A 22,231-nucleotide genomic window follows, 5' to 3' on the forward strand; every position below is an offset into this window, starting at 1 on the left:
AAGATCCTATCATGCATTTTTAAATGTTTCCAATTTTCTGGGGACCACAAGAAAAACGTCAAAGTGCATGTAATGTTGACATTTAAATTTATTTAATCAGATAGTTATCTGTTAAATTAGTTCTGCGTAAGGACGATGCAATGGTGAAGTTATAATCAGGCTCTTTTTATGGCTCTGGTTCACGGCTGCTCATGAAAAGACCATGTATTTTGAGTTTCGGATGTATTGCGATGCTGCTCTCCTGAGCTGTAAGCGGTAGTTTCGTTTTCTGGTCTGTTTCTGTAGAGCTTCATCACCGACAGAGGCTTCCTACTCGTACTTAGGGTCTGTGCTGGAATGTTCTGGTGTTTGGTGGATAGGCATTTTGACGTCGACTGTTTTTTACCTGTGCATCCAGGTTAACTTTTTTTTTTTCTTTAAGGGGTTTATTTCTTTGTGTCATCTTAATGATGCAAGGGACGGACGTTCATTTCTAGGTTCATTCTTGTTGATTGCATAACTGTTTCTGGGCATTGGTCTGAATTAGAAAGGATTGGTTTTTCCATGTGGTGTATTGAAATGCATCAGAGACTTTAATGTATTGTGGACTAGGATTTTATGCTGCATGCTGACACAGTTTACAGATAAAGATTTATGTCATTTAGAGCAGAAAATAAAGCCTTAATTCTCAGAAGATGCACTGAACTGTACTACTGTAAAATTTTGACTGATCTAGAACATGCATTTTTAACTCCTACACAAGACTTTTATTTATTGTTGTTTTATTATTTAAAAAAATAGTAATCTAAGAATATACAGGTTTTTTTTGGTGGTAAATTGATTATGTTCAAATAGAATTTCATAGCAATTAAATAGCTTGCTGTAACATACCAGTGATGATGCCAACATCATAAGCAGTCATTGTTTTGAGGGCTGTACTAATAATTATATTGCTAGTATTGACTTAAAAAAAAAAAACTCAGTTGCAAAGAAAATAAATTATGGATTTATAGATAAATATGTTTTAAATCTCAATAATACTTATCAAAATGCTCTGTGTTGGAAAGTAACTTTTGGGGGGAAAAGTCAGTGACTCTAAACCATTGCTGGTAAAAATGGGTTCACATGGTGGAAAATGGAATATATTACGGCAATTTAACCAACCTCTCATGTTTCTGTGTCAAGATGGTTTTAGTGTTGAAGTCTTTACTTTACATATGAAACTAATGGACCAGATAAGCAAGGAGGAAATTAAAAATATAAATGTACAAAACAGAGACAGAGACCAAAAAATATCCTTAAGTTTTATAGTCATAAATTCTTTTTATTTATGTGTATGAGATTTTTATTACATAGCTCAAAACACGTTACAAAAACAGCTCAGCTACTGTGCTGACAGATGTGTTGGTAGAGAAAAGGTCAACTTCGTTGTGTTGCTGTTGATGTTGGAAAACTGTTTAGTTTTTAAAAGATATAAAAAAAAAAACAGTTGTTGAGTCAGTTGCTGTTATACATTTTGGATAATAATAGCGATACACAGTAACACACAAGCTCCAAGTTCCTAATGCTTAACCTAACACAACAAAAGTCTAGTGTAAGAGTCTTGTAATAAATCACACTGTCCTGAAGGATAATAGCCTTGGTATATGTTTGAACTCTGTGTTAGTTGAAGTCACGCTGAAGGCTATAGGTTGCTGTGCTGTTGAACTTTATTCTGCATTTCCAATATTTGCAGGCATAGATTTGTAGATAACACGTCAACCAAAAAATGATTGATTATTCCTTGTTAAGGTTTTTGTATCAGTTTGGATTGGTTGGACTAGACTATTGCAGAATTTGTCAGAGTATAGTTGCCTACTTGCAATTATTTAAGAAGATCGTTTCATGATCACTTTTGCTCAGTCACATTATAATTTCCTCCCACCTTTGTTTCTAACAATTGGAACAGTGAAAATGTTTCCACTATCATAGATTTGACTGATGCTCCTTTTGGGTTTTTCTGCAGGTAGTTTAAAAGTACCTGAGTAGAGAACAATAAGTCCCATTAACTATTTATCAGCAGGTGGTATCTCCATTTATCTTTTATTAGCCTGTTGTAAAAAGCTGGCAAATTTTTAGCTAGGAGACAACTCTTGATAACTCTGGAATGGTATTTTGCAAAGAAAGGTGCAACAAATATAAAAAAAATCAAATCTTTACATCCCACCCACCTCTTTATAACATGCATGTCTATTATTAAACTATTAGTTGGATTATACATAGGCAGAAATACAACAGAAAGGCAGAAACAATCACTCTTTGTATGAAGGTAAGGCAAGTGTATTTGTACATCCCGTTTCATGTACAAGGCCATTCAAATCTATTTAAATAATACAAGCATTACAGATGGAAAGCAGTTAAAAAGTTGTAAAAGACAGCAACAAAAATCACTGAAGGTTAAATTGTGAGTTGGGGATTCTTGATCGTGCCAGCTGCAACTACCAGTTATTTTCTTTGCAAATTAATTTTCTTTTTTTTTTGTCAATTATTTAGCTGCAGTGTTTGTAAAGAGATACTTTGTAAAGAGATTTCATTCCCATACCTGCTTTAACCTTTTAAAGGTCTTCCTCTTTTAAACTGGTTCTAAGAACCGTACAATTCAAAACCTAAAATGACATATGATCATTGTGTATTATTGTTGTTTAGCTTGATATGCGGCATGACTGATACACTCAAAGCAATCAAATGATTAACCTTCATCCTCAATAGATCTGACTGAGCCAACTAAGTTGGCCTTTATGTGAAGGATCTCACGTATGCACATACCAACAGTGTCAAAACCCTCCAGCCTCCTGCCATGTAAGATAAGAAGATACAGTATGTAAGATGAACTATTGTTTTATATGGAAGGGAAACGTACACACAGCAGGGTAATAGTCATACAGCTTCCTGCAGTGTGTGGCTGTTATTGCCAGGTTATTGAGTGGTTGTTTTAGGCTCTGTGGACAGAAGCCAAGATAAGCTAAACATGGTCTAAATCTCTCTGAAGCGGGACTCACGGTGCCATAAACTCATCAAATTTAATCTGTCTGCGCATGTTAATACCTGTGCTGAAAATATGTTTCATAACCTCATTTTAATTCAAATTTGTTATAGTGCAAATTGGTTTTGTAATCAAATATTTAGACCATACCTGCAGAGTAAGGCAGAGAGAATTGAATAATAAACTTCAATATTCTCAAGAAGTGTTTGAGGATAGGAGCACAGCGGGAACTGCCGGAGGATGGAGATATTCTGATACTGAGAAAAAGGCCGTGAAAATTCAGAATCAAGCCAAACCTGGCCAAAGGCGGTTTCATGCTGTGTGGTACTGTCCTGGCTCAAAAGTTGTGTGAGTAGAGTTGATCCATGTGATTGTTTAAATAACACTGAAATAACACTCTTTTATTAAAAAAAAAAAAAAATTCTGGGAAATAAGATAAGTGATTTTAGGACCATGCCTTGAGGGTACAGCTGAAATGGTGATTTCATCAACATAATATTAACATGTGACTATGTTGATTGTTGCCAATAAACACTAGTAAATATGTACATTTTTTAAAATTCTTACAGTAGTTTAAACATCAAAGCAGTGATAAATTTGAAACACAAACCATGAACTTTCTTAGTAAGTAACAGGGGAGAGGCAGGATACACCATGGTAAGGTTACCAGCCCACCACTGGGAGAAAAACATCTTAATAATATTACCACCTGGCCACTGACAACTCTGCTGCCCAGCAGTTTAATGTGTTTTATTGGTATGCGCTTCTACACATAACAATCTTTAACAAAAAAAAAAAAAAACATCCTTTGGGTGTGTGAGCTGGGCAGGATTTTCCTGCTTGGTTACTGGGATGAAGGCGGCACCTCGGGCCACTTTTAATTGCATCTCACTTAGGACATACAAAAATACAGTGACAAAAAGAATTTTTTTTAAAACAAAAGTTTATGGGGATTTGGGTTTTTGGTACAGGCTGCAGGGTGGGATTTTCTGAAGCGCCACTTGTTGGCGTAGCAACCTCTGCAACTAAATGAACTTGCCACCAATGGCCTCATCTAGCTGAGATTATTATTATTATCATTTTAACTGTTTTTGTTTGTATCATTATTTTAACCACTGATTTTTTTTTGGTTATCACTGTCATTGCAGTATCACTATCTCTTAATTATTCTTAATTATTAACAAGATCTAAGTTATCAAAATTATCTATCATAATTATCTATTAATCCTTTTTGGTATGTTGTTTTTCCTTTTATTATTTGGTTGAATTATAAATTCAGACTATATGATAATAATAAATAAATAAATTTGGGAGTTGTGCCTCAACTAATGTGATGCACAGATTTTACAGTGTTATAGGCTCGACACACGAGGAGCAACAAACAGTGACAGAAATTCATCGCCGCCCCAGGTGAAACCCAACACGGGATGCAATAAACAGCAGCAACAGTGCTGTGCATCACACTCTCAGATCACTTGTCTCCAAAGAGGGGCGGCAGGGAGGAAGGAACATGGCGGCAGGTAGTAGCAGCAGCTTAGTATGCGCTGCTGTTTCACCTCTCCTAACAAAATCTGGGAGGCCGCCTGAACCTATCAATGCCTCTACAAACCTGGCACCATGACCTTTACAAAAGACTTTTATTGTACAGTGTATGTTAATAGTGTCTTTTTACGTGCTGGCGTTTATGTCTACACAACTGTATGGAGGCTGGGCTGCTTCACGTGAAAGCTCGCCCACACCCCGCGGCTTGCTGGAGACGCTGTCTTTTCCTCTGGACTCCTGGAGCCAATATATCATCTACTCTGAAGTGCTGGATGGCGGACGAGCGTCTGCCTGCGATAACCGCGACCATCAACGCACACGGAGGATGGCTCAATCGACGATTCAGAAGGGAAGAGCAACGCTGCTGTGCATTATTTTGCTTCTAAGCGGCGATGTGCACGTAAATCCTGGGCCTATGGTCCTACGACAGCGACCGGTAACTACAGCTCTCTCAGCACCTGGAATTAGCACCTCACACGCCTCCTGCACAATGCAGCACGGTGACAACTCTGCAAACGGCATGATTAAAACGGCGATCAACGGTGCCCGTGCATGCAAGTACAGTCTGGACGCACTACAGTCTGTTGTTGCATCTAAACAGCGCAAAACAAAACTTTTCCAAACTGTAAACCATGCGTCTGTCCTGTGGAACCCACGTAACAAACCGAAAGGAGTATTTGGTGGACATATAAACATTAATGGTATAAAATCAAAAGCGGATCAATTGCAACATTTACTTATTGACTCAAATCTGGACTACCTATGTATTACGGAGTCTAAACTTAAGCCCATGTCATCGGCATCTGTTTTTACTATCCCGGGATACAAGGTTTACAGACAGGACCGCGAAGGAAAGAAAGGAGGGGGCGGAGTCCTGTTATACGTCAAAGACTGCTTCAATAGCCATCAAATAGATTTACCAACAAAAACTGTGGAATGTGTTGGTGTAAAAATAGCTCTTTCTCCACAGATGTCTTTTGTAATACTTGCAGTGTATAGACCACCAAAGACTCCTAATGTATTCTATGATGGATTAAAAGAAATCCTGAATAAATATGCAAATAATGAAATGCTGGTATTAGGGGATTTTAATGCCAACTGGTTAGATAAAAGTGAAAGGAAAACTCTTAAAGATTTAACAAACTCTATGCAAATGACTCAACTTATCAGTACACCAACCAGAATTGCGAAAACATCTCAAACACTAATTGATTTAATATTTACTAACAGAAAAGACAGAATAACTAAAACTTATAATTTCATAGTTGGATTGTCTGACCATAATCTTACCCTGGTAGTTAGAAAGTTAAATAAATTACGCTATAAAAACAAGAAACAAAAAAATAATGTTAAAATGCCATATATCTCTAAGAACAATCGAGCTCTTCTGGAAAGAGATATGAAAGATATAGACTGGTGTAGTAAAATTGATAACTGTTGTAACCTTTCATGTAAAAATATGTTATGCATAATAAAACAGACTGTGGATAAATATACACTACTCAAATTTGAGAAAAGCAATAAAAAGCAACTTCCTTGGTTTAATAGCATACTCTGGGACCTTATGAAGCCGAGAGACCTTGCTCTTAAAAGGTTCTTTAAATCTAAGTTAAATACAGACTATTACACATACAAATCTTTATGAAATAAAGTCATTACGCAACTTAGAAGTGCAAAGGCTAATTTCTACTTGAACATGATCAAAGAGGCAAAAGGAAATACCAAGCTACTATGGAAGAGTATGGACAATCTATCAGGTAGGAAAAATCATAGTTTTGAGTCTTTACAACTTAAAGTAAATGGATCAGTCCAAAACAATAACGCAGAGTTAGCATTGTATTTTAATCAATATTTTCTTAATTGTGCACTGGATTTGGCAGGCTCATTTCCTCAAGTAAGTTTTGTCTCTAAATTTTAATATGATGAGTCTTTTTTAAAACTGCATACTGTTAATGAGGGCAATGTTTTAAATTGTATATCAATGCTTAATAGCAGTAAAACTAAGGATATCTTTGGTATAGATACAGTCTTTTGAAAAGAAATTAAAGAAACTCTTACACCAGCTTTAACTAAAATAATTAACCAATCTATAACTGAGAGCACCTTTCCAACAGTATTGAAAACAGCTATAATCAAGCCTATATACAAGTCAGGAGACAAGCTCCAGGTCTCAAACTATCGGCCAATAAGCATTCTTCCCTCAATCTCAAAAGTCCTGGAAAAAGTGGTAGCAGAGCAGCTCATGGATCATCTTAATTCTCTGGAGATGTTACACCCACTCCAATTTGGGTTCAGAAAACAATACTCAAAAGAGACTGCCTGCTGCTATCTAACAGAAGAGATCAAAACCAGACTTGATTGGGGAGGAGTGGTAGGAGCTGTCTTTCTTGATTTGCGTAAGGCTTTTGATACTGTGAATCATACAGTATTACTAAATAAATTGTCAAAATTCTGTTTGCATGAAAATACAATTAACTGGATTCAATCTTATCTCAGTGACAGACAACAGTGCGTCACAGTGAATAATGTAACATCTCCACTGCAAGCCTGCAGTATAGGTGTACCACAGGGCTCTATTCTTGGGCCACTGCTGTTCACACTCTATATTAATGATCTTCCAAACATTTGCAATGCCAAAATAATAATGTATGCTGATGATAACTGTAGTGTACACACATGGTGATACTGTGGAAGAGGTTGCTCAAAAACTTAGAACAGAAATGAGAAAAGTTTCAAACTGGCTGAAAAATTCTTGCCTAACTTTAAATGTCGAAAAAACAGTTTCTATGTATTTTACAAAAAGTTTTAAACTTCATAATTGTCATGATAGAAGGTCAACCTATTCAAAATGTCGAACAATACAAGTATTTAGTTGTAATTCTTGATCCGAACTTAAACTTTAAGAAACATTAAAAAGTTAACTAATACTTTAAAATTTAATCTTTCAACCTATCAGCATATTAGAAACTCACTAACCACTGAAGCACCGTATGTATATCTAAATGCAATGATTTTTTCACATTTCCGTTATTGTATGACAACTTGGTCACAGGCGTGTTACTACTCTTAAGCCTCTTGAATCACTATTCAAAAGTTCTCTTAAAATTCATGATAAAAAAATCACGAATTTATCATCATTGCAAAACTCTTACTAAATATAGTATTTTAAGTTTTTAGAATTGTATTAGATATTCTAATCTATGCTTATTGTTTAGGATCATTTTGGCATTCTCGCTGCAGTACATGACCGACAAAGCATAAAGAATGACACGTCGTGAGATTAAGAGAAAAAAAAACAAAAAAACTTTGGCTTTTCTATTTTAAAAACAAGGAAACATCCTGGTGAATATCATCATTTGATGTCGGATCTCAAGGCTGATCCATAAATATTCTTGTTTTACTTGATCTGTCAGTAAAATCGTCACTGATTGTTTATGCTGCCACATGACAGCAGAAAAAGCTGAACATGTTTTCAACTGGTCATGTCGCAAGCACCCAGGTTCATGTTTACACGAAAGAGGACGAAACTTCACACGCATAAGGGCTGCGATTTTTTCCTCATTGCACAAGTTCCAAAGAAAATGAATGAGCACCGTTCCCCTTGTGTATTGAGCCCATTACTTGCATGACTCATAGGATGTTTGCTAATGTCCCCATGTTAGATACCACGGGTCACTTTAAATGTCTTGTAGCATCCAAGCCTCGGTGGAGCACCACTTTTCTTGTTGTTCTAATAGAAACAACAGCTTTTGAGACAAAAGCAGTCATGTCTTGGAACATGAGCCAATATTAATTTGAAGTGTCTCTTTGAGACCTGCATATATACATGTATTTGTCTGAATTAAATTATTTCCTTCAGCTGTCCTGATCATGCTAAAATGTATTAAGTCTTCATTTTGTGATGTGTCACCAGTTGTTGGTGAATCTCTTAGTGTTACTGTGAATTTAATTACAAAAGAGCTGCAGGCTGAGTCCATGCGCAGGCAGATGCGAAATCCTGTACAGAGCAGCTGGTTGAGCTGAAGTAATCTGGGGGTGAGAACATGTTCTCAGTAGGTTTAAGGGCAGTGCTTGATCTAGTCAACATCTGCTGAGTGTGGCAAGCCCCTAGAGAGATGATCAACATGTCATGACTTGAAACACTGGAAGCATTTCTGTATACGGACTAATATACATGTAATTTATATGCCGGCCTTAAAGTCACCACCAAGATGTAAGCTAGTTCTGATTGAGAGGTAGACTATTTTAGTTGGGCAAATGTCAGTGGATTTTCAGGAGCTTTCTTTAATGATATTATTATTATTATTAGTAGTAGTAGTAGTAGTATGTCTGCCCTGATTGCCTATTATGGGTGTGGAAAATGCGTGGTGGTCACAGAAATTAGTCTTTTCAAGAAGAGTCAAATAGAAAATATCTAAGGAGATTACAGAAAGTGTTACAAATTGGCTAAGAACTGTCCAATGCATTATTTTTAGATTGGAAAGATTGTGGGGAACTGTTGTCTTCCAGGAAGAAACTTGGTTGGAAAAAATATACTTAATGATAGTGATTGGAAAAAAATGGAATTGGAAAAAAAAAACCAATAGAAGTAGAGCACAGGGTTGTGTTTAATAGTGAAAGTAAGAGCATCCAAATGGAACTCAAGGAATTGGGACTAAATAGCTGTAAAGCAAAAAGAATAAACCCTTATTTTGTTAGGTTAACTGGAGAAAAAGGCTTCAGTCTGCTAGGGAGCATAAAAATTGGACTATGGGTCATTGGAAGAAGGGTATGTGGTCATGCAAGTTGAAATTTACCCTGTTTCAGAGTGATAGCAGTTTTAGAGTAAGAAGTCAGGTGAAGTGATACCCTCGTCATGTCTTGCGCCTTTGGTACAAGCCAGTGTTATACTTTGGGGTTTCTGCAGTTGTTCAAATCTAGATTCAGCAACATTATGTGCCCAAAAGATGAAGTCAGATCAAATTTTTTTCTTCACTGATGGTATGGCCATAGTCCTTGTGCCAGAATTCATCTGGCTCAAATTGTGAGAGAGGCTCAGGGAGCATGACACATCATTTATTTACATGGACTGGCCACCACTGAGTCCAGACCTGAATCCACCTGAGAATATTAGGGATGTGCTGGAGAAGGCTTTGTGCAGCGGTCAGACTCTCCCGTTGTAAATACAAGATGCTGATGAAAACTGAACACAACATTGGATGGAAATAAATCATATGATACTGCAGAACATTTTAAAAAGCAGTGCCACAGAAATTGCGTGCTGTAATCATCAGCCTTTTAGCACATATTTTTAACTGTTTATTGAGCTAAATGTGGTCATGTTGAATCTTCTTCTTACTGGACAGCTCTTATTGCAGGTGGGAGCACAACTAATGAAAGCGACCCACTTGTGATTGGATCACCAGGGACACATGTAAATGACAAATTTGAGCAGGGCCTCCATGTCTGATTGCTTGAAATCATGCTATTTTCTTTGCTTCTGCAGCCATGTGAAGGTTTCTGGTCTGAATTTAAAGGTGGCCAAACAAAGGTGTGTTGACAGAACAATTACCTCCCCATGCTAATTTTTGTAGAAAAAGATTGATCACAGTTGTCACAGTTGTCACCTTTTAAAATGACTAATTTAATGACCCAAACATATTCACTTTTACCAGGAAAATGTTAAAACCTTTGTACTAAAGCTAAAGGAAGAAAAAAAAATTAGATGCACTAGTAGATACAAAATGCAGACTACTCCCAGTGCCTTACACTGTATATCACATCCACTCCTACCCCGATGGGCACATTGGGTGTAGTGTCTTGCCCAGACATTTGGTCAGGGGAAGCCTGGAATCAATCCTATAACTTACCGATGGGATGGTGACTACTTATCCTCCTGAGCTACTCACACTGTCCACTAGAGTTACCACTATCCGACTCAGTGCTTAGTAATTCATGCCAACCTGGTGTAAGGTGGGCAGATTTGTATATATTTGAGCTAATAAATTAATTCCACCTTGACCCCAAAGATCAGCTTTGCTGAATTGAAACTGGCAGCTAAGCTGCTTGGCATGGATTGCAGAGTGAAACAACAACAAAAGTCTGTGTTCAGGCCGCAAACAAGAAAAACTTGCTAGCAAGGGAAGTTGTTCTTTTATGACATAATCCCACTGTGGGAACTCTGCTCAGCTTGATTTACTTTTCATCTTGATATATTTTATGGTTTATGTTACAGCTCATGTTGATGTGCATTGTTGTTTAACCTGACCAGGTGAAAACAACAATAAAGGTTTAGTTATTTGTTTTTCCATCTCCATAGAAGAAGTTATGTTTCTGCCTGCATTTATTTGTTTCTCTGTTAGTTAGAAACTTTACACAAAAACTACTGGGAGGATTAAAAGGATTCTTCAGAGTATAGGTTGAAATAAGCTGCTTGGCAGATGTCTGTCTCTCCGAGTGCTTCTTTTTTGTCTGCAGTAGGTATAAATAAGTATTATGATAACAGGAAATTTCTTTATAGAACTGTTTCAGCTGTCATGCATTAGATGACACTGCAATACATTTTAATTGTACATGGAAGCAGAGTTCACTAACTTCTTTTTTGTTTCAATGCAAAATATTGATTACTTTATATATTCAGTAGACATACTTTGTACTGCTGTGTTACTTTCCTTGGTAATCATTTACTTGCCTTTCTTTTTGCTCACTTGACAGTTTAAACTCAAAACTGCAGTTTCAATCTATTGTTTACACACAAGCTCACACACATATGGGAGTGGCAAGACTAGTACTATCTTGTATAAGCTGTGAGTTTTGTGTAACTCAAGTCTGAGTCCTCATGTATATAGCAAGAACTCTAAGGCCTTGTTTACACCAACAGGTTTCCAAACAACGATTTTTCTTTTGTATATTTAACAAAAAAAAACAAAAAAAAGCATTTACACAACGGCGGAATGACAATTATCTCCATGAAGGGGAAAACGCAAATAGGAACATAAATGATGGAGCGCCAAGCCTCTGATGTGCAGTAAAACTTTAATGACATACCCAGGTGTGCGCTGCATCCTAATAAACACAACACAACCGAAGTGTTGCATGCTAACGGCTAGTTATCAGGCGTATGTAACCTATGCATCTTCGCTGACAACACAAATGTTCTACCAGGTTTTACTTCAGCAGTCTAAATGAATTAAAAACATGCAGATGCATGAATATGACACGGAGGTCTACTGTGTTTTTCGTGGGTTCCAAGAATATTTCACTGTAGATGCAGTTGTCAAATCTTTTCAGTTTTATCCACCAAAAACACTGATCATGTAAACAAGAGGCCAGAATGCAACAAAACTTTTTTGTTTTACTGTTTCAGAGTTGTATTGTAAACAGAGTATAATTTCAGTCATTTTTAGGCAGAAGTTTGCAGCTTCCTCACTGATTCACAGAATTCTCACTTCCTCTCTGTATGCGAGAGTAGGAGAAAGGAAGGGGGTTGATTCAGATTGATTAAAGATTAAAAAACAACACAAAATGGCACATCGTCGTCTATAAGACAAGGACTTACAGCTCTTGTCCTTGAGGGCCACAGTCCTGCAGGTTTGAGACACCTTGTAAACTACTATATCTTTAATGCACTAATGTTAACAACGAGGGTTACAATGTACAGTTTATTTCCAATGTGTTCAGGTTAATGTATTGTGAACACTGCATTATGAAATGATTCAAACTATTAACTTATGTAATAGCTCTGTTGTTATAACCACATTTAGCATTTCTTTTTCTAAAGAAAATGAAATCCTTAACCTACAATGTGCACATTCATGTTTACTTGTTAGTCATTAGTGTTTTTGACTTCATTTAGGTGATGTGTGATTGATGATGATGTTATAAAATAGTTGAATACCAATTAAATCATATCAAGCTCTACTGTCATTTTACTATACATACATCAGTAGTGGAAACTATATCAAGAGGGCTTTTCTCCAGGATTCATCAAAATATTTACCAAATATAAAATAATTAAATTAAAACATCCAAACTTGTGCAATCTTGTAAGTTTTAACACTGTCCACTGGCATGCCTGTAAGTATAGCCAAATTCACTGCAAATGCACCATCCTTAAATGAGTTAAATAGTAAAATGACTAGAGTAACGCTTTTCATTTATGTACTTATGTTTTGTATGGCCATTTAAACATGCTGGTTGTCAGAAAAAGGGAAACGCTTTCATGGTTGACTCTCTGCAAGGCTAATGGAAATTACCTGACAGATCATGCATGCTTAGACCTCCTCTGTTATTAAATAAACATAAATAACTTAATAAATTTACTGTACTTTACATCATATCTGGTAAATTTGAATACAATAGCACAGCTTTCATTACAGAAAGATACACTATCAACATTTTCATCTTTGACGAATTTTGGAAGCTTAAGAGGTTGAAGTGTTTGATCACATTTTGCATCATAAATTCTGTTAATATCACTGCTTGTTTAGAATTGTTAATATTTGTTGTTTGAAGACTAATGAGATTATTAAAGATAAGTCTCTGTGACTTAACCTACATGGCAACAAACTTAGATTGATGCAAATGTACCAAACAACGTGCTACTCTCTTTCCTACTGTTGCCAACATAGAGCTGCATTTGTGTTTCCACCGTAGGCGTTCGAGGCTAATTCAGTCACACCCCCTCTAGGAAGCAAAGAATGGATGTTATTTTACTCGTCTCTGAGTAAATGTAATGGAATTTAACTTAAAAGGTTAGCGCAAACACAAATAACGTATTAAAATGCTTAATAGTGGAGAATAACTTCAGGGCAATTCCTTTTACAGAAAGTTTATGCAACCTACTATGTAAATAGTTTGCATAGAAAGTATATTTGTGAATTTCAATCATTTCATTAAAAAAAAAAAAAAAAGTTATACACAGAATCATATAAATTATATTTTAAAAAAAATCTTGAAAAACAAAAAAAAAAATCCCGTAGTTGTTTATTTGAGGTTTATTGCTTCAGAAAGGTGAAGTAAAGACTATGCATGTTTGGCAACTGTAAGGGGTGACAGGGCCTGGAAAAGCAAATATCCCCCGAAGACATGTGCTTATTAATTTATCACTGACAGGGCCATCATGGTTGGAGCAGCTAAAGTAGGCTACAGCAGCAAGCTACAGATGCCATGGATTCAAGGGCAAATGTTGGCTTACAGGCTCTTGATCTCCCTCTCTTTACCCCGTATACTATCTTTTCCCCCAATCTCTGTTCATCTAATTGTTTTTTTCTTCTAAATTTAATTTTATTTTTGCCATTCTCTTTGTATAACTTTTCTTCTTTCATTTTATTTTCTAAAACATAATCTGTTCTGGGCTGGTAGCGTGAGCTTTCCATCCTGCTGTTATAAATAGGTATGGTTACATTCAGGCTAGTTCTCGATCCTAAGATAAAATTGGACTAATTCGGGTCAACGTTTTAGCTACTATCAGTCAAGATAGAACATGTTGCCAGTCCATCACAGGGCCAATGTGCAACACAGTCATGTGCACCCTCACTCCTAGAGCCAGTTAAGGATCACCATTTACATGTTTCTGGTTTGCACGGGGAGAGAGCACATGCATATTGCATATTGCAAACATGCAAACAGAAATGTGTCAGACCTTGAAGTTTGAACAAAGAACCTTCGACATGCAAGGCAACAGTGTTGACCACAACATTACTTGTAGCCGATAAAATAAATCTGACTAAATCACTGCCTGTTGTCATCCATGATACTCTGTTGAATATCAATTGAATTTACTTCATGTTTACGCCTTTAAACACAACTTTGTGCCTTTCCATTATATACCCAGTTAGGGAAGAGATGTGAGACATTAATAATTCATATGACACAATCTAATCAGCCGATAAGTGCATTTACAACCTACCGTAATGTTTCTTTTTATCTGCTGTTACCATGTATGTTTTTTGCCCCCTGACAGTAAGAGGTTAGTTAGTTAGCAAATGCATGTGACCGTAAGGAAGTGATAAAACATGAAAAAAGTTCAAACGTTACTAGTTCATTATGGGAGAAGAACAGATAGGCAAATAATGGTGCATTCCAGTTGTCTCGTAACTCCAAGTGGTCAAAAGTAGGTGATGTTAGGTAGTCGGCATTCCAGCTGTACCAACTTAGAAAAAAGTCGACATCTCCAAAATGCTTATTTTTGGGCATCTATAATTGCTACATAAAACTAGAAAATTGCAAACAAATCACAAATGTTTGGGATTAATTAGGGCTGCAATGGTACAAGTAGCCCACGGTACAGGCTAAGGCTGGACAATATGACAAAAATGCATAACAATATAAAATTGTTTGTGTAAAATTGTGTCAGTCATCAGTTATTTGCTGTTCTGTATGCTGAGATGCTGGACAAGACAGGTTATAAAAAAGGAGAAAAGGTTACTTGTCAAATGTGCTTGGCAACGGCACTAGTGATCTCCTTCCATCGGGAGGAACTATGGCGTATGGCGTTACACAGGTAAAGGTCTGTTGGAGCATTTCCATCTGGAGTTTATTATGAATGCTCTTGCCACCACTTGACACTGCTTTTGCAGCTTTTGCTCGTTGACTCAATTCATTCATTCATTATCCTAATTAATGGGCAGGTGATAAAATGAGTTACTTTGGCTGAGTCCGTTGTCGGGACTGTAGGCTAGTTTGTTGTCGGTTCCACATCAGTATTTTTATTTGGGGTGGGAAAATTTAATTGAAAAATCGAATACTGGGATTTTTGTCTCATAATTTTAAAATAGATTTTTTTTTTTTTATGTTGGTTTTTTTCTTTGTCAAATAAATAGAAATAATCCATAATAAAAATTTTTTTTGTCATTTTTATTGTTTTCATTAATCTTTTTACTTTTCTTCTTGGGCATTATCACAACAGAATGATGGTCTGACTACTCTGTTGTTTTAGGAAAAATGATGAGCCAAAAAAAAAAAAAGTCGTATACATTTTTTCGTTTGTTTTTAAACTACAAAAATCAGCAATATCGAAGAATTGTGAAAATCACAATTTAAATCGAATCAGCACCCAAAAAAATCGGAACCGAATGGAATCGGGACAAAAGCATATCGTCACAGCCCTACTTTTTATATCCAAACTGCATCCATCAGACAGAAATTTTCCCCTTTTTTTTTTTTTTTTTTTTTTTTTATGAACAAGCTAATCCGTTTTGGTTGGCAAGTCATTGGCAAGAATTACCCGCTCTGAATCATGTCTGCTATTGTCTTTCTTCTTGTTTGTTTATATATTGCAGCGTGCATGCTGTAAAAGGCATCTCCGATGTAAAATACTGCAGTAAAGCACCTTATAATGGCATAAACGATTAGAGCCTCATGAAACGATAGACATTTTCTATCGTCCAAAGGATATATATTTTCATATTACCCTGGTGCAGGTTGTACCTTGGTTTTTGGGTCACAGTTTCAGATAGTACTATTTTGTGCAGTAAACCTTTTTTTCCCCGTTTTATCTGAAGAGGCTCAGTCCAAAAACATCCTTGATAGACAGTTGCTTTTCTGCTGGTGTTGTCCGTTCGGGTTGCTCGATTTGTTTAGTGTTCAGTAAGCGTTTATGTGGATGCTGGTGCCGGAGAGGGCTTGACATATTACATGTTTCTTTTAGTGTACGTATGAGACACTTTTTAAAAACACCTTTGTCAACATTAATTTCTATTAACTGTTTCCACTACATTAAGCCAAAATTACTCTACACTAAAGATTGTAATAAAGTCACTGCATCTTCAAACTATAACCTTGAGTAAATTACTAACCACAACTTTTTATAGAACTATTTTGCAGGTAAAGCCATCGTGAAACATAATGACCCTATCAAATCTATAGTTTGTCAGATAGACTTAATGGAAACGTTTTCCTTTGCCTTCATGTCCTAGTGTTGTATAAACTGCCCTCCTAGTTTAGCATACTGTTGACAGTTTTGGCAGGATGATCAGTAGCCTTCACTATTTCAGGCTTACTGCTATTCAACAGGTGGAATTGGTACAATGCATCTAAAAATGTGGAAAAACAGGTTTCAGGTCAGTTTTCACATGTATTTGTGCAGCTTTTGATTTTTGTTACATTTCTATTTTTTGTGTGGGACTAAAGGCTTTCATTTGTAAACCTTTTATTATTGAAACCAGTAACCAGTAAACCAATACAGCTGAAAAGTGGAAGTGTACTGCTAGCAACACTGGAGCCATTTAGATCAACATGAAACAGTGGTATCATTTTTAGCAGAATATTGATGGACTTCCTGTTGTACAGGCGTCTGCAATTGGGTTACTATCCTGCATGACTAACTCGGTTAATTTTGGATGGAAAAAAAATTACATGATTTCCATGACATGAGAAATTGTACAGTGTTGTTTTATAAATTCAGGTCTCCAGATAAAAGCCATTAAATTCTAAGCTTTGAGTAACATTTAAAAGGTTTCCCATGTTCGGTTTGCATTTGTTTCTTTGTCGATTGTTTACCAGGTTAATCAAAATGAAAGACATCATACCAGATGCTTCCATTATTCTATTCTATTCTATTCTATTCTATTCTATTCTATTCTATTCTATTCATTAGTCATTTAGCAGATGCTTTTATCCAAATAGACTTACAAACAAGTGAGAACAACACAAGCACAAATCAAACAGTAGAGAACATCATAGGAAGGTGCTAGTGGACGGTCCAGTTGGATACAGGTCCTTTCATGAAGTGCTATAGTTTTTTTTGGTTTTGTTTTGTTTTTCTGCCTTCCCACCAAATAATATTACTTATGTTAAAATACAATGAATTAATACTTGTTGCAAAGAACTGGGCTTAGTTCTCCAACTTTTCTGACAAATATAGCTAAACCAAGTGTGGAAGTGCTCCTTCCACAGCTAATAATGTAATGGGAGCAACAAGTTGTTGTCATTCCATTTCTGACAGTGCTGATAAGAAGAATCTTTGTCACATGTTTGCTGATTGATGGAAGAGATTTGTATCTCTGCACTGCCTGTTTGTCATGTGTGTTTTTTTTTTCTTTCTTTGGGTGTGTACTTATTTGGATGTGAATGCCATGCTCATACTGCAGAATACAAGGAAGCTATGTGTTGTACAAGGGTCACAACACCGTAGATGGCACAAATACCAGGCATTCATTTTCATCCTGATGGTTTCATGGAATTTCAGGCCAGACGAGAGAGTTTAGAAGATCCCAGGCTGTATTTTCTGCTTGTTAGACCTCAGACCTAAGCTAAAAACCTTACAATTCTTTTAGGTATTCCAAAAGATATCCTAACACTTGGAGTTTTGTTGAGACAGATAAATCTGATGGATTTAAACAATGGAAAGAGGAATTTACCTGTCAAACTGTTCACTTTTTTTAATAGTTTAGTAATTTTTTTTAATAAGCCATGACTGCTGAGCATCTAATAAACTATGTGAAGTTGAATAACTTTAAAATTCCCCAAATGTGGGATCAAAGCATGATGCAAGTAGGATGAAATTGGCTGATTTATTAATAATGCTGTGTGACTATCTTCTTGCCTTCGCTTGTGCTGTGGATTCTGATAGAGCTGAGGGTATTTAGCAGATCAGAGCTTAATCAGCAGGGGAAGGTTGTTCTTTTTTTCTCACATTTGCATACACTTCCTCAGTTAACATATGAGGATGACAGTAGGAATATAATGTTTTTGGTTTGGTGTGGGTTGCTTTGCAGGTACTGAACGGGTGACCTCTGTTAACGTCTGCCGCCCCACAGAGTAATTTTTAGGCTTCATATCTGAATGTGGGCTGGCACTGTTTTTAGAAACAAACTGAAATCTGATACACAGTTGGCTCATTTACATGTACTGCTGGCTTCACTGTAGGGAGAGCTGTTAATGAAAATGCATGGCAAATGTTTTATTCCTTTCGCTCCTAAAGTTAAAAACCATGGTTTTCTTAATATCAGGATATGTAGTCTCGACACTTGTTGAGTGAGGTTGGCAACAAGATGAAAAAGTTGGTGGTTTACACAGTAATGTTGGTAGGTGCGCGTCTTGTGCACCCTGACATTAAAATCTGAGAGGATGCAAGAAACACTATTGAGACGTCCCAGGTACACATCTCATTTTTGTCTTTCTCTTCTTCAGCACTGGAACTTCAGTTTTTCACTTTTCCATTTAACAATGTCCTTTGTTGAGCATGAGTTTGTCAAACATGATGTCTGGGATTAAGGGGCATGGAACAGTGTTTGTCCACTGTTCCAGTACTCACTAAACCACCACTGCACAAGCCTTTTAGGGTCATGTTTAATGGCAGATAAGTCACTGGTTCATAAATACAAAGTTCTCTAATCTCTGTGGGTCAGCGACCTGGTCGTACTTTTCTTCTGTTTGATAATATTTGAGTGTGCTGTCCCTGTTACTGCCCAGTTCTGCTACTGTGCTGTTTGGGCCACTTCGCCTGTGGGAGCAGTAATCATTAGAAAATATTCAAAAGTATTTTGTATTTAAGGCTCCTTACCAGCTTAGTTTGCTAAGAACAAAGCCGTCTGGCTTGTGGGACCACTTTTATTTTCAGGAGTAAGGGCTCTGACCCAGTATGAGAATTTCATCAGGCATAGGAGGATTTTCTTTAGCTTTTAAAGAGGCTTACATATTGGAAGTGCCAAATCAGCCTGTTTCGGAAGGAACAGAGACTGAAAAATGCCTTTAACTTGGAAATAATTTTGAGTCAACATAAGACTCTTGATTTCCTACTTAATAAGATTTAGTAAAAACCAAACATTGGAAATGGAAAGTCAGCATTTAAAAAAAAAAAAAAAATCTGCTACCAAATAATTATTGGCTTGATTTTTGTTTTAAGACGTTTGTACTGTTACAAAAAAAAAAAAAAGATATTAGAAGGTGTTTAAGCTTAATCACTTTAATTATACAAACTTGGAAAAAAAGCAATTATTTGAATTTGATATTCAGCATGAAATACTCTTATTTCATAAAAGTGTGCTTGCTTTAGAAGTAAGGCTGCTAAATATATAGATAGTTTTAATTATTACTGCAGCATCGATATGTACAATATTTATAGACATTTAGCCAAAAAATAGGGTAATAAAAGATGTTTTGATAAGGGCTGCGTTCTATTAAATGGAACTCCAGTTTCTAAAACTAACCAGTAAAAGCAGGGACAAACATGGCTTTGACATTAGCACGAGATTTTTAAGTTTTTGTTTCAATGTCACATCTTTTGCTTAGTCTTCCACACTGATATTGCATAACAGCAGTTTCCAGTATAATGAAACTAAACTTAAAATACCTCAGTAATTTTCTCTCACTGACATACGTTGCCATGTCTGTGTTTAGCTGGTTAGGAGGAAACATTGTTTTGTCAGATAAATATAATAGAAAACGTCTGGATCAGTATTGATCCATAAAACCTGGTTATAGGCCATTTAGTATGCTTAAAAGCTTGTGGAAAAAGATTTGTGTTTTATATACTCTAGAAGTTGAAACAGCATTTTATTATTTTCTAGCATGTTGATTATATGTAAAATGTTTGAGGCTTTGCAGAGTTCACCTTTTCCACTTTCCACACTGTAACACAGGATTTTTATTTATTTGTCGTAGGTTAAAAGCTCCTTCATAAGATGCATTTGTATTATCAAATACTTGCTCATCTGAACTAGCTAAACATAGTTTTAAAGCAGTGGGCACTTTTGAGAGATGCTCTTGTTATTAGCCTTGATATGACAGTTTCTGTCCCTGATTCTCTTGATATGAGCAGTTTTTTTTAACCTCCAACAACTTTGTTTTATTTTCTAGCTATATGGTTTTACCTTTATTAATATTTATTCTTTTTCTGAACTCAGAATATCCTCAAAGTTAGAACAGTGATATTGATAATGAATTATGCATGGCAAAATTTCTGCATAGACTATCTAACACAGAGATGGTTTCAGAGGACAGCTTCTGTCTTCATCACATGCATGTTCAAGTGAGTTAACATGCTTGATATTATAAAATCTGTTTTTGTTTAAAATGTCTGCCAAAACAAGGAAAGTCATATTCAGTCATGTTGTGTAGTTGCATCTTTGCATCTAACCCTCACAGATTACACAAGACAGGCAGTGCACATGAGCATGCAAAGATGTGCTGATCAGGCTTTCTGTTCTATCTGTCAACTTAATTATTGTATCCAGTCCTCCTGCAGACTTTTGCTCAGAGCCTCAGAACATTGGAAAGTACAGAGGGATGAGGATGACTGGGAGATAACTAGAAAAAAGAAATAGTTGAAGCACTAGAAATGATTTTTTTTTAAAAAACAAAAAAAAAACAGCTTCATTTTCTGAATTCTGACCCTGATATTGATTTAGATTGAATTTGATTACTTGATATATTTTCTGTGGAGTTTCTTGTGTGTGTGTGTGTGTGTGTGTGTGTGTGTGTGTGTGTGTGTGTGTGTGTGTGTGTGTGTGTGTGTGTGTGTGTGTGTGTGTGTGTGTGTGTGTGTGTGATTGTTCAGAAAAGGAGATGTTATGAAGGTGATACTATTTCAAACAATAATTCATACATTCGTTTGTTCATTCATTGTTTACTGTTGCATCTGATTAAAATATATTTTCTGTCCTTACCCCCATCTCTACCCTCACCCTCTCTTTTGTCCCTCTCCTTTGCATTTTCTCTCTTCTGTCCTCAGTGTAGCTAGAAGGGAATCCTGCAAGAGGGATTAGCGGTCTGTCAATGAGGAACTACCGGCTCATCTTCTGCCACAACCTGAAGCAACCATAGATGGTTCAGTGGTTCACTGGCTAGGGGAGGAGCGGATAGGACACACTTTCACTGCTACACGGTGAGTTTACAAACACAAAGGAATACACACAGAGACACAACTGTGACCTTTTTTCCCCTGAATGTTCATTTTTATTATAGTTAACTTAAGATATACAATGTTTGTTTTTTTCTTTTTCTTTTTTTTTTCTTTCTTTTTTTTTTTGCTCTGAACTCTCTCCACTATGAGATTAGTTTTGTTCGGCACTGCACTTTACAGTCGGTGGTGCATTTTAGTTTTATAAAATTATTATCTTCCATAGTTTTCAGTAAAAGATTACTTGTAGTGTTTGTCCAGAGTTTGCTGTGGAACTTTTTTCTTTTTATTGACTCATCATTTTAACATTTCACAAGAATTCAAGTTCTTATTCAATCCTTCACAGAGAAAACAGCACATGTAGTGTTGAGTTTGGGTTAAGCTCTTATCAAAGCCACTATTTGTCATTATGCTAAACAAGTCGGACCCAACTAACCAAGTTCCAGGTGATGCAATGCAGTTAACTACATTGTTTACTCAGGGGGGATTCACTGCACTGCTGGCTTTTAATATGAGCATACAACAGTTCACTTCTAAAGAGGATTTTTATTATCTTTGCTATGTTTGAAAGGGTTAAAGTCCAGACTGACATGAACACAACACATTCTTAAAGCAGAAGTTTGCTTTATTTCACAGGGATTTATTAAACATTCAGACAAACTCCAGGCTTTGAAACAGGTTTTATTTGTAACTAAATGCAGTTTTTTTTCCTAATATTTATTCTTTCCATTTATGTTGATATGACAACTAAAATTTCATCTATTTGGAAAAACAATATTTACAGTTAAAACTTTATACAATACATTTGAAATATATCAATATATTGAAGCTGGTTAAAATGTAGATGATGCAATTAAGCTTTGTTT

At 36.1% G+C, this 22,231-nt stretch overlaps 1 protein-coding gene across 2 annotated transcripts in view; it reads left to right on the plus strand.

The window, feature by feature from the left end:
- The window catches only part of fam13b (family with sequence similarity 13 member B), a 73,500-nt gene that overhangs the window by 550 nt on the left and 50,719 nt on the right, over positions 1–22,231 (plus strand). For both annotated transcript variants that reach the window (XM_079249730.1, XM_079249731.1), the window contains exon 2: positions 21,198–21,350. The gene's annotated coding sequence lies outside the window, so the exon portion shown is untranslated. The remainder of the gene's footprint in view (positions 1–21,197; positions 21,351–22,231) is intronic.

The sequence above is a fragment of the Telmatherina bonti genome, assembly GCF_933228915.1.
Source record: "Telmatherina bonti genome assembly, chromosome: 12".
Classification (NCBI taxonomy): Eukaryota; Metazoa; Chordata; class Actinopteri; order Atheriniformes; family Telmatherinidae; genus Telmatherina; species Telmatherina bonti.